General features: G+C 33.4%; 1 pseudogene; it reads right to left on the bottom strand.

The window, feature by feature from the left end:
* Positions 1–308: 308 nt before the first annotated feature.
* On the bottom strand, positions 309–4,200 carry LOC115989407 (annotated as a pseudogene).
* Between the last annotated feature and the right edge of the window lie 8,263 nt (positions 4,201–12,463).

Below are 12,463 nucleotides of genomic sequence, written 5' to 3'. Positions count from 1 at the left end.
TGTATATTGATGTATGTATAATAATGTACAATAGAGAGCCTTATATAGGCTAGATATGTGTGCAGTACAAGTAAAAGGAGTAAACTACAAGTATAGTATACTGGGCTAAGCCCAATGGGCTAAACTAGTCTAAGCTATACACTAACAATAAATAATGCAACTCTTTCACCAATTGGAACACATGAAAATATTTTGAGACCAGATGTAATTGGTACACAACTTCTAATTTTTTTTCCCTTTACAACTTAATTCTGATGATAAAAGTCATGCTGAAGCCTGAAACCCCGAAGAGGCAATCGTGACAGTTATCATCGTGGAGAAACATTGGATAAAGTAAGCTCATTTACAGAAGGATTTGCTGCTGAAAGCTGATCAATCTGAATTACTCTAGATATAGCTAATGCGGGATGTTTTGGCTCAGGAAGAGGTACTGATTCGTTTCCTAAAAGAACTACCACAGACATCATTGTGGGTCTGTCCTCTGGATCCTCTTGCACACACAAAAGCCCCATATGCATGCATTTTAGTACTTCTATTGTCTAGCCAGATTCCATCAACAAAGGGTCTATAAATTCCAATCCTTTCCCTTCCTTCCACAGCCTACATGCCTGTCCATGAACATTAAATAACAAAAGGTTTTGTTTTTAGTGCCTCAAGAGTATAGGTTTATGTGTATAAACAAAGATTGGTAACACTAGGAAGATGACATATGTCTTTGTCATGTGCTTTGCACATGACTTACTAGATCAAACTTAACTTAAATGATTATATATGGTCATTTTAAGTGATTATATATCGTACTATTTTGCATGTTATCTTCCTATTGTCGGTTGTAGCTACAACCAAGTTTGTAGTCAAACTTTGTTCAATATGTATTTAATACTTTATTAAATAATGATTTTACATGTTTTCTAAAACCAATAATACCAAATTATGTGCAATTATCAAGAAAATTAACAACCACAATGAATTTATGCATACAAACCATTGAATTATAGAAAAAAAATATTTTACTTTACAAAAAGTGTACATTGTGTTAGAATATTGGGGTTAAAAAATTAAATATACCATTTTCAAATCTTCATATTTTGGGACAAGTGAAATTCACCTTAGTATTATAACAAGTGCTCAAATCCTATTTTTCACTCTTTTTTAAATGATTAATTCATTATTTCCCAAGAACATAGTTAAAAAAAGGAACGTACATATCCAAGGAGTGTCTGAGAATGTTCTGTGAGAAAAAAGCCATTATTTTTCTTCCCACTTATAATCTCAAGCAAGATCACGCCAAAGCTGAAAACATCAGACTTTATAGAAAATATGCCTTCCATTGCATACTCAGGTGCCATGTATCCACTGTATTGAGCATAGAATTACAACATCTACTTCCAATTGAAATAAGAAAATGTTTGGGAAAATTTGACAAAACAAAAATAAAAGAAGGAGACTCACTATGTTCCTGCAACTCTGATAGTATTAGCAATGTTTTGGTTTTCACCAAAGATTCTTGCCATTCCAAAATCTGATATTTTGGCAACCATTTCATGGTCCAACAATATATTGCTAGGTTTTAGATCCCTATGAATGATTTTAGTCTAGAGTCCTCGTGAAGGTAAAGAAGTCCTCTAGAAATACCAGCAATAATGTTGTAGCATGTTTTCCAATCAAGTTTAGTGCATCTTTCTGAATCTGAAATTAAACACTAGAAGAAAGTTAACTTATGGCATCATGTTTGAAGGCAATTTGTATGATGTCTTTAAGCAAATTGAATATAACAAAGCTAATAAGCAGGAGGGTGGAAGGAACAAACCAAAGATAAAGAAATCAAGGCTTTTGTTGGGCATGAATTCATACACAAGCAGCTTTTCGTCTTCGTCTATGCTATATCCCAAGAGCCTCACAAGGTTTCTATGTTGAAGTTTTGCAATAAGTATGACCTCATTTTTCAATTCCTCTAACCCTTGCCTTGACATCCTTGACATTCTTTTAACTGCTATTTCCTTACCATCTAGCAGGACACCCTGATAAGAATATCCATACTTACCCATAAAATCTAGCTTAGTGACATACAAAACACATGCATTTTGGATTAGCTTTTTTAATGTAAATTTATAGGGTTTTACTAATGGATGCCATTAGAGTATATGTTAGTAAATCATTTTAGGAAATTTTTTATGAAAAATTAATTAACTTTTTTGATAGCTTTTTATATATTTCATAAAAAGTTTTCTAAAATGAATGATTAATGTGTGTCCTAAGGGCATACATTAACTAGACCTAAGTCTATATTAGATAATTTGCTTACATTCCAACAACTTTTCAAGGTATAACTACATTTTTCCCAACTTTTAACATATAAATATATAAATAACATATTCAACAAAAACTAATCCAAACCCACATGCCTATGGCCTTATGGTATAAAGGCACTGTGGCAGGCTGCTCTTAGTGGGTTTTGTTTCAAAGGAAGCTGCTAACATAAATTAAACATCCAATACAGATAGTCTAAGGTAGTAAGTAATAGCCCTCTTCCATAAACAATTGAGCAAATTGAATATATATAATTAAGCTTGCTTACAACAAAAGTAGGTGAAATAGGAAAAACAGTAAAAGGGGAATCTAATCTAAACCGCGTCCTACTTTTGACCCATAGAAATATAAAAGTCTTACCTTGTAGACAGGGCCAAACCCACCTTGTCCCAGCTTATTCGAATCTGTAAAGTCATCTGTAGCAGCCCTTATAGTGGACAGATTCATGAAATGGAGATCTTCAGAACCCGGTACCAATTCACCATCTTCTGTAATCTCAACTCCAGTGGGGCCTGCCAACACATGTAATAGCGCGTTTTTGTTATTCTGAAATACATTTATGAATTATGATGATCATTCATTTAGATAACACTCACCTGGTTGTGTTCTCTTCTTCCGCCTATGATAAACAGCACAAGACCCACTGAGAACTGCTAGAACTAACAGCGGTACACACGTGATCACTACCACCATCCCATTCTTCCTTTTAACACCTGCGTTTTCTGAATTATAGAATTTTTAGAGATCTGGTAACTAGCTTTCAAATCAAATTCACTGTGACTCTGTAAAAGTAATATAATTAAATTCACTTTTTTTTTTGGCTCTAATCTAACATAATTTAATTGCATGGGTGTGTGATTAACTTTGAAAAAGTTTTGACCCTTGAGGGTTGGACAAAGCGCACCCCTATCCAGTCCATCCAGAATTTGGTGGATATATAGACCCATTCTTGTGAAGAAAGGGAATAATAAGATAATGACAATAATTTTTCAACATTAAAACTATCACCAAATTAGTTAATTTTAAATTGACAAGAGGATATTAAAGTTTCTCTTTTCTAAAGTGGATGGCAGCATTAATGCATTGAAATAATCAAGATTGTATTTCTTTACCTGCGAAACTTGGATAGGTCAATATCAAACTTGAGGCGCTGTAGAATTGGTACGTCTCAAACCTCATATTACAATTTCTACTAAGCAAAGTTCCACCTCGAAGAGAAAAGCAGCATGTCTCAAAATATCCAAAGGCAGACCGCAAACAACTATGACACTTATCTTCAGACATGTCCCTAGTACATTGAACAAGACCATAAATTGTTACCGTTGAAAATTTAATTTCCCCAGTAACAAACATTCGTTTAGAAGGATCATAGGAAGCCTCAGTTGAGATGTTATTGATTAAATACGTTAGGACTTCATTATAATGAACAGGATGTGATGAATTCTGCTCCAGATTTTTCAGATAATATGCATCCTTTCCAGGATAAACCATCAAGGAAAAGAACATCAGATAGGAGTAGCGAACTTGACAAAGTTCAAACCATATCATTGCATCTTCACTTTTACACTGTGTTAAGATTTTCTGGCTTGCATTCTGTATGCAATTCTGACAAACTGTGGAATTGACATCCCCTCTACAAAGTGCTTGGCCATAGACAGTATCTTGATAATCCCCATCCCCAATAGTGGTGTTATAGAAACCTGTTATTGAAGTATTGGAAGGCAATAACTCAAGAGGTTGCTTGAGGTTGTTTTCAAATGGGCTGTTTTGAGTGTAATTTATGGAATTATTGGGACAAAAGATATCGAGAAGTTCTCCACTAGCAAGGATAAGGGGCATGAATAGCGGTATAATTAAGAAAAGCTTAGCTGAAACTACATCTTTGTCCATTTTCCAAAGATAATAGCACATAGGATGGCTGCTTTGGCCGAAGGAAGTCGAGATGCAAAAGATATAATGTAACGTCTCAGCTCAATTAAAAAATAAAAATAAAAATAATAAAAATAATAATAATAATAATAGAAGTCAGATTTTTAGAATCCCACACTTGACCCTCAACCACACAAATTTTGTAAGGGCTGTTTGGTTAGGGTATTTGAATAACAGTTTTTAGTATTTAAATACTGAAAATTGTGGATTAAAAAAATAAATAAATAAATAACGCGTTTAGTAAGGGTGTTTTTTACTAGTGTTTGAGTTACGTTACTCATTTTAAGGTGTTTAAACATTGAATTTAGAAACTCAATTTATCAATTTTCAAATTTCAAACAATATTACTCAATGACATTTTTGTAAATATGTTGAAAATCATGAGGCCTGTTTGATTAGACAACACATAATTTGACTCCCCTCTCTCCTCAAATAAAAAAAAATAAAAAATATTAATTTATATTGTGCTTGTCATTTTTTTTTTTTTTTAAATACACACATACCAAACAAATAATTATGGTTTTTACACACTGAAACATGTTATTTGAAACATAGTACCAAACACATTTTATTTATTTATGAATATTATCACAACACTTTTTAAACCACAATTTTTATATCATTTTAAACAAAGTATACTAGAAATGTCCAACCAAATGGGTCCTAAATATCTCCCCCTCTTGGTCGGCTAGTTAAGGACTTCCCCTTATTTCTTTTCTTTCACATTAAATACAAATACATATACATCTCTATCTCTATTACTCTCCCACCGGTGCCTCCCTCCACCATCACTTTCTGGCGAGATTTATCGGAAAATTGCATAGCAACCTCTAGGCCTCCTCCATTATCTCAAATTTTAAATGTAAAACTCTTAACCATTTTGGTAGCTTTTCATGTTGTTGTAAGATTTCTTCCTAATCTAAGCTATTTGAGTGATATATATGTGTTTGAGTATATAGGTTTTTGATTTGGTGGATTTATTTGATAAGTAGTTAAGGATTTTACAAATGGTGATCATTTGGGGTTCCACGGTTAAAAAAATTTGGGTTCCTTGAGCAATCGTATGGGTTGATTTTTGTAGAAGTTTGGGGTTGATTTTTGGAAGTTTGTTTCTTTGCATTTTGAATGACTTTGGCATATGTGAGTGTGAGAGTAGTGATAACTCTGAATTTGTGCTGTGCTTTTGCAGTGTTTAATTATTTGTCTCTATGAGTTATGAGTTTTGGTTTCTTGATTTGTTGTTGTGGTATTTGTTTGTATGAGATAAAGGGTTTCATCCCATGTTTTAAATTTTATTTAACATATGGTTTTAATGTGAATAAAGTCTCAAAGTATTTGGCTAGTATTAAAACTATAGCAGTTTTCTTTCAAGAACCTAAATCGGTCATGGACAGATTTGAGTCAACTACAATACATGATTTTTAACAAATTATAGAAAAATTATTTTGAGCTGAATTTTTTATAGTACATACTACACATATAAGAGCTTATCCCTATTCAATTTCAAGTTAATCAAATAGCTTTTCATGGACCAAACGATTTTTACAAAAGGGTTGACCTATTGTGTAGTGAACTTGAAACTATGATGAGTATGTTGGGATTTTGTGGAATTTACTTGAAACCTTTCTCAAGTGGGTTGGCATGTAAATTCTTGCATTTTCTTTGACATGTATTTTACTTAGTTAATTTTAATAATTGTTTGGTTTAATCACTTGCAGTAGTGTATTAAAACACTTTGGTTGTGTTATAGTCCTTTAGATCACTTGTATGTTTGTTTGATGTCCCATGGGAATAGGTGCCTTGGGATAGTCAAGTTAGGCTTTAGGCCCTTGATTTGATTTTAGGGGACCATTTTTGATCTATGGAGACAAATTTGAAGGTACTTTGTGATAGGCCTTGTTATTGATAGGCTTGATCATTGTGTTTCTAGGTTTTGAGATTCTTGGTGATGGTCCTAGTAATTGGATTCCTTACTTAGGTGGTGGTGCCCGGTTGAGGTAAAATCGGTTGGCTTTTCGAGGTAAGCAGCTTTTTAATAGAATTTTCGGAAAATAACCATGTTGCATAAATTTTATTTTTGGGTCGAACACATTTTGGAAAATTATTTGTGGGATTATATTTTCTTGAAAAGTATTGTGTTGTATACGTTTTTAGACCCCTTAAAACACAAGTTGTTTAACCTAGTTATTTAGCCAAGTGATTACTTAGGTGGTGGTGCCCGGTTGAGGTAAAATTGGTTGGCTTTTTTAGGTAAGTAGCTTTTTAATAGAATTTTTGGAAAATAACCATGTTGCATAAATTTTATTTTTGGGTCAAACACATTTTGGAAAATTATTTCTGGGATTATGTTTTGTTGAAAAGTATTGTGTTGTGTACGTTTGTAGATCCCTTAAAACACAAGTTGTTTAACCTAGTTATTTAGCCAAGTGATTACTTAGATAAATTATTTAGATCTAGGTTAACACAATCAAATCATATCATGTAAGTAATGCGGAAATATAAAGAACACACGATATGATAACCCGGGAAAACCAAACCGGTAAAAAACTTGGGGAGGATTTAACCTAATTATCCTCAAGGTAAAACAGATCCACTATGAAAGAATTGAAGTTTTTACAATAGAATTTAGACCACTAACATCCTATTGCTACCTTATGTAGAAAACTTACTACTACAACCACGTGACAACTTCGAGTTCACGGACTATTTCTTTCTTTAATCCACTGCAATTACAAGTACTCCCACTTGTGACTTTGAGACTCCACTCAAAGGTTTCAAAAATTCTTTAAATTCTTTATGCAGCAACTGAAGCGATCACCAAGTTCTTGACATAATCTTGATCTTGATAACTCTAAGTGTGTATGAAGGTAAACACCTCTAGATCTCATAAGAGATTCAACACATAGCCCATCAAAGACCTCTAAAACATATTTAGGGTTTTTCCTTCTATACTTGGAGTAAAACATAAAACCCTACACGTCAAACCGGGCTTAGGCTAAGTTGGAAATTCTGCAAAAAAAATAATCTGCACGAGGTTCGATTGATCGAGTCTAATTTTCGATCAATCGAGCCTTGTAGATTTAGTCCAATAAATCCTGCAATCACTCGATTCCAACTTTACAAATAAACACATTTTGAGCAGCCTAAATCTAGACTTTAAGTTTTGATCATGGTTTGCCAACACATTACAAATTGAAGTTCTAATACATTTAGTTCTTAAAGTCTTAGAACCTAACAAACTTCCCATTTGACAATCCGTGACAAAATACATCACAAAACTGAAATGCTCAAAGTTACAAACAGCCCATTAAAAATTAAAATGCCCAAAAACAACTCAACCTAACTACTATCTATCAGTTGCCAATGTAGATAGCAGCATGACTGAACAAACCTGTATATTCTCGAAACACTCAACAAACACATAAACACATGTATGAGAAATACAAGTAAAAACAAACTAAATTCTTGATTTCACAAAACAGAAAATAAAAGACATATACCATGAATAACCTCATAATATAAATCAATAATCAATGTATCACATGTGAAACAAGAAACAATAAAAGAAACATAAAACATAGTGTCTCCCCCTAACATATACAACCCATAAAACTAAAATGCATCACCAAAAAATACATCATGAGCCAAAATAAAATGAAATACATCAAGAAGTTCCTAGATACAATCTATGTACCCCAAAACAAAAACTCCCCCTATCTCCATGCACAATATGTACTCCCCCTTTTTGTGACAAATTGCCAAAGGGCAATCAAGGCTCAACATCAAAAGGAGGTGGTGGAGGAGACCATCAAACACTCACCAAATCAGCACGTAAAGCCTGAAGCTCCGCAAGCACATCCACCAAAATTTGTCCATGCGTCGCCTGAATGGTCATGATAGTGTCCAGCATACTCCATAGAGAAGCATCGCTCGAAGAAGAAGGTGGAGGATCAACAATGGTGGTAGGATTAACAAACACCTCAACAGAAGGATCACTAGATGAAGGAGGCCGAGATGCATCACTTGTGGAAGACTCAACTCTAAGGCGTTCAAAGCTAACTTTCATTTGAGCTGTTATTTGCCTAAGGAAGGTGGCACCTATAGGAGTAATGATATGGACAAGTTCGAATGCAAGAAAATCCTCTAAACCCAAATCTAACAAAATCCTATGAATGAAAACCGGAAAGAAAAGACCATGCCCTTTTGAACTACTCCTATGAACCTTAACAAGTGATCGAATGAAAAGAGTAGGAAAACTCATAGGAGCATCGGTGACAAGAGCATACAAAATGTACATCTCTCAATAGGAATGGTGTGCAAGTGAGAGACAGGCTAAATAGAATGACAAGAAATCCGGAAAAAAAAAAAAAAAAATGTGACACGAGGTTCAGCACCCCACTGAATGGAAGTACCAGTGATGTAAGACATAATGTCATCGAGAGGAGGGACCTCGATGTAAGGATAGACAGGCTACTGTACCAAAGGTACATGAAGAGCAGAGGCCACTACCTTAGGAGTAATGATATACTCTTCACCCCTTATCCAACTCGTCACATACTGGATGTTGGAATCATCAGAATGGACAGAGAGGTTCAAGTAGAACTCTCTAATCAAAACAATCAGAAGAGGATAATCTACATCTAAAAGAGGCAACCAACCCCTATGATCAAAACTCCTACATATCTCCGGATCAACCTCATCTAGAATCACTTTACGCTCAACCCACAGCTTTCTATAAACATGCAAATTCTCATAGGTTTCTTGGTTTTTTGGAGTTAGAAACCTATCACTCTAGAAACCAGGGGTAGAGGGGGTGGTGGTTTTCTTCGCTCTAGTCTTTCTAACCATGATACTAAGAGTTGGAAAGAAAAGACAAAAATAGAAAAAACAGAAAAAGAACCAAGGGCAGACTACATTAGAATGGGTTAGAGCATAAAAGACTCAATAAATAACATTCTATATAATGCATGTAATGAATGCACATATGATGCATGGTCTAATGCATTGAGATTTGTTCAATTTTACTTCATAAACCATCAGTTGACTAGAACATATAGTTTTAGACCAAAAACCCCCAAATTTTGAAAAACTCAATTTCAAAAATCCCAACAAATTGATCAATTTATCATTACACTAGTTAGATAACATCATATAATGACATAATCAACCAATAACACAAGTCAATTTCATCAATTTTAGCCCAATTGAACAAAATCCCCAATTTCTTAAAGTTTCAAGCCCTAGAAATTTCAATTTTTCCCAAATCACAAAATTAATCAAATTAATGCATGGAAAACATGTCAATAGCATCCAAGAACAAAAAACCATTAAACAAAATTGATTAAAAACAATTGATTTAAACAAAAATCCCAAAATCCCTAGGTTCGAAATTTTCAATAAAAATGCATGAAAATGCATAAATCATGTAATTTTATTAAAAAAATAAATGGTAAAAGATACTTACTAGTGCTAGAGGACAAAAACCTTGGAGAGATTTGTGGAAGAAAACAACAAATTTGGTTTAGATCGGATCAGTCAAAGAGAAAAAGTGTAAAAGCTTTTGGAAAAATTTGAAAAGTGTGAAGAATACGTGAGAAAAGCTTCTTTAAAACACTTTCAGATCAAATTTCAATTGGTCGAAAATAAGCTTCGATCAATCGAAAAACAGATTCTATCGATCCAGCATCAATCATGCATCGATCGAGCCAGGTAGATTCAAACCAAAATTTTTTATCACAATTTTGATCGGTCGAGAAGCAACTTCGATCAATTGAAAATCTAGAATTTTAAAATTTTTGAAAAAAATAGCATTTTTATGCAGAAACTTCTCAAAACACAATATTTCATGAATGAAATGCATGAGTATGAGATTAAAAGTTTTTCAAAAACATTTAAATTCAACCCAGATCTTCCAAAAACACATTTTTGAATCAATTTGTCCTCAAAAACTCAAACATAAAACACAACAAATTCACACACAATATCATGTACTAAGTTTAGCAAAGAATAACTTGTGAAGTGTGTGCAACAAATAAAAGCATGAGATACATGTGAGGTGATAAATAAATAGTAATCAATCACAATTTCTACATTATTCATCACATAAATTTGAAAGTAACTATCACCTAAAGAGTTACACCATATAACTCTCACATCTCCTTCAAAACAAGCTTGCAATCATGTAGGTTTCTTGTTTTTCCTCATAATGTACACAACAATTTTATTTCAATGTGAAAATATATGATTAGCCAGATAATGTACATACCAATTTTATTTCATTGTGAATTTATTATAGCCCAATAATGTACACAACAATTTTAGCATTAATCCAAGGCTACACCTTATGTTCTTTTTGTGCATGTGCTACACTTTCTCAAGCACAAAATCATACGATATGCACTAAGGTGTTCATGATTGGCTAGTAAACAGTGGTGAGATTGTTATTTATATCTTTCTATTAGGATTTTTTTTTTCCTTACAATCAAAAGCATGTGACTTCAAAATCAAGATAATGTGATAAAAAACTATAAACAATTCCCACACAACATGCACTACATAGCTAAAACTAGCAAAGTGCATTAAAATAAGCTCATCCAAGCTAAACAAGGCACAAAAGCATGTTATGTAAAAATAATATGGCCAGCCTTGATTACAAGTCCATGAGAAATAATGCAAAACACATTTTTCCTTCCTTTCCCCTTTTCATTTATTTATAAAACGAATAACAAAAACAACCTATCATGAAATACATGAATGTTATGCAATGCAAATCCTAAAAAAAGTTTAAAAACAAAAACAGCAAAAGGAGAATGGTCACAAAGAATATTAAGATGAAGCACAAAGACCACGTCAAAAAAGCTCAATTAGATTGAGCATTTTGCATCCAAAACCTTTTAGATGCAACTCTTACATTGGAGTTATTATTCATATTAGAATGATGAGCAACTCTAGGATTGGTATAAAAGTTTAACGTCTTTACCAACTCATTAATAAGTACCATAGGATCTTGTGCTTGAGGCACAAATAATTTTGGCTTATTTGCTTGTTTTGCAGCTTGCAACTTGAAACAATTTAAACGAATATGCCCAATCTTTCCACAAAAATGACAAACTCATAAAGGTCTATCATGCAACTTATCTTTAGGAAGGGTAGGATTCTTAGGCCTAGACTCTTTAAGATCAACCCTAATCTTTCTAAGAGGTGGTATAACTTCTACTAGTTTGACAATATCACTCTTAGGGGGCTTAGAAGAAGAAACAAAATTTGTGGAATGAGTTTCAGACACAGAGATGCTATCTTCAAAACCTAGACCAGTTTTGTCTAAGGGAGACTTTTGAATACTCAACATGTGATTAAGTTTAGAACTAGCAAACCTATATGTTTGTTCTCTAGCAACGGATAATTCTAGTTCCAAATTCTCAACTTTATCAAGCAACAACATGTTTTTAGTCTTCACCTTATTAATCAATTCATTAGTATCAAACAATTTCAGCAGCTAATTTTTCTTATCAAGTTCAAGAGAAGCAAATTCCTTTAAACCTAAGTCAACATTCATAGTATTCTTTGCAGCAACCTTGCAAAGATTATTATAGGCTTCTTGCAAATCGGCATTCTCAGAGAGTTCCCCATTAGAAGGGTTCTCATCAACCATAACACTTTCATCAACTATAGTAGTAGCTGTGAAAAGCAATAAAGCAACAACATGTTTTTAGTCTTCACCTTATTAATCAATTCATTAGTATCAAACAATTTCAGCAGCTAATTTTTCTTATCAAGTTCAAGAGAAGCAAATTCCTTTAAACCTAAGTCAACATTCATAGTATTCTTTGCAGCAACCTTGCAAAGATTATTATAGGCTTCTTGCAAATCGGCATTCTCAGAGAGTTCCCCATTAGAAGGGTTCTCATCAACCATAACACTTTCATCAACTATAGTAGTAGCTGTGAAAAGCAATAAAGTTTCCATCCTCAGCACTACAAGACTCATGATCAGAAACTTCATCATTACTTAGAGTTACAGCCATGGCTTTACCCTTTGATCTCAAGAATGTAGGACTTTCTGATTTCACATGACCATACTCTTGACAACCAAAACATTGTTGACTTAAGGAATAATTAGAGGTTTGACCTACTTTTTCTTTAGATTTATCAGTATTGTTCACTTTAGTGGCTTCATTTCTCTTTTTACCTCTTGCCCTTTTGTTGTTGTTCCTAAGAAAGTTTCT

This window comes from Quercus lobata, chromosome 5 (genome assembly GCF_001633185.2).
Source record: "Quercus lobata isolate SW786 chromosome 5, ValleyOak3.0 Primary Assembly, whole genome shotgun sequence".
Taxonomy (NCBI): domain Eukaryota; kingdom Viridiplantae; phylum Streptophyta; class Magnoliopsida; order Fagales; family Fagaceae; genus Quercus; species Quercus lobata.
This window is presented reverse-complemented; position numbering and strand designations above follow the sequence as displayed.